The sequence below is a fragment of the Ylistrum balloti genome, unplaced genomic scaffold (assembly GCF_031769215.1).
Source record: "Ylistrum balloti isolate Yb309-2 unplaced genomic scaffold, AGI_CSIRO_Ybal_v1 Utg370370, whole genome shotgun sequence".
Lineage (NCBI taxonomy): Eukaryota > Metazoa > Mollusca > Bivalvia > Pectinida > Pectinidae > Ylistrum > Ylistrum balloti.
The window spans coordinates 2178160-2180315 of record NW_026782260.1 but is presented as its reverse complement, the minus strand read 5'-3'; positions in this window follow the sequence as shown (position 1 = coordinate 2180315).

Sequence of the window (2156 nt, the reverse complement as noted above, 5' to 3'; positions counted from 1 at the left end):
ACATTTCTGTATACGGTGGTGTAAGTTCACACCGCTGTACACATTTGTGTAAGGTCACACCCCTGTACACATTGGTGTAAAGTCACATCTCCGTACATATTGGTGTAAGGTCATGTCCCTGTACATATTGGTGTAAGGTTACACCTCTGTACACATTGATGTAAGGTCACATCCTGTATACATAGGTGTAAAGTCACATCTCCGTACACATTGATGTAAGGTCACATCTCTGTACACACTGGGGTAAGGTCACACCCTGTGTACATTGGTGTAAGGTCACATTTCTGTATACGGTGGTGTAAGTTCACACCCCTGTACACATTGGTGTAAAGTCACACCTCTGTACACATTGGTGTAAGGTTACACCTCTTTACACATTGGTATAAGGTCACAAACCTGTTAACATTGGTGTAAGTTCACACCCCTGTACACATTGGTGTAATGTCACATTCCTGTACACATTGGTGTAAGGTAATACCCCTCTACACATCGGTGTCAGGTCACGCCTTTGTACACATTGGTGTAAGGTCACACCTCTGTACATCATGGTGTAAGATCACACCCCTGTACACATTGGTGTAAGGTCACACATCTGTACACATTGGTATAATGTCACAACACTGTACACATTGGTATAAGGTCACAAATCTGTACACATTTGTGTAAGGTCTCATCTCTGTACACATTGGGGTAAGGTCAGACCCTGTATACATTGGTGTACGGTCACACCCCCGTACGCATTGGTGTAAGGTCACACCTCTGTACACATTGGTGTACGGTCACACCTCCGTACATCATGGTGTAAGGTCACACCCCTGTACACTGTATAGTCTGTACATATTGTTGTAATGTCACTCTGTATAGTCTGTACATATTGGTGTTATGTCACACTGTATAGTCTGTAGTTATTGTTGTAATGTCACACTATATAGTCTGTACATATTGGTGTAATGTCACTGTATATAGTCTGTACATATTGGTGTAATGTCACACTGTCTGTACATATTGGTGTACACACTGTATATAGTCTGTACATATTGGTGTTATGGCACACTGTATAGTCTGTACATATTCGTGTTATGTCACACTGTATAGTCTGTACATATTGATGTAATGTCACACTGTATAGTCTGTACATATTGGTGTAATGTCACACTGTATAGTCTTTAGTTATTGTTGTAATATCACTCTATATAGTCTGTACATATTTGTGTAATGTCACACTATATAGTCTGTAGATATTGGTGTAATGTCACACTGAATAGTCGGTGCATTTTGGTGTAATGTCACAATGTAAAATCGGTTCATATTGGTGTAATGTCACATTGTATAGTCTGTACATATTGGTGTAATGTCACACTATATAGTCTGTACATATTGACGTAATGTCACACTGTATAGTCTGTATACATTGGTGTAATGTCACACTGTATAGTCTGTACATATTGTTGTAATGTCATATTGTATAGTCTGTACATATTGGTGTAATGTCACACTGTATAGTCTTTAGTTATTGTTGTAATGTCACTCTATATAGTCTGTACATATTGGTGTAATGTCACTGTATATAGTCTGTACATATTGGTGTTATGGCACACTGTATAGTCTGTACATATTGATGTAATGTCACACTGTATAGTCTGTACATATTGGTGTAATGTCACACTGTATAGTCTTTAGTTATTGTTGTAATATCACTCTATATAGTCTGTACATATTGGTGTAATGTCACACTATATAGTCTGTAGATATTGGTGTAATGTCACACTGAATAGTCGGTGCATTTTGGTGTAATGTCACAATGTAAAATCGGTTCATATTGGTGTAATGTCACACTGTATAATCTGTACATATTGGTGTAATGTCAGACTGTATGGTCTGTATATATTGGTGTTATGTCACACTATATAGTCTGTATATATTGACGTAATGTCACACTGTATAGTCTGTATACATTGGTGTAATGTCACACTGTATAATCTGTACATATTGATGTAATGTCACACAGTATAGTTTGTACATATTGGTGTAATGTCACACTGTATAGTCTGTACATATTGGTGTAATATCACACTGTATAGTCTGTACATATTGACGTAATGCCACTCTGTAAAGTCTGTACATATTGGTGTAATGTCACTGTATATAGTCTGTAC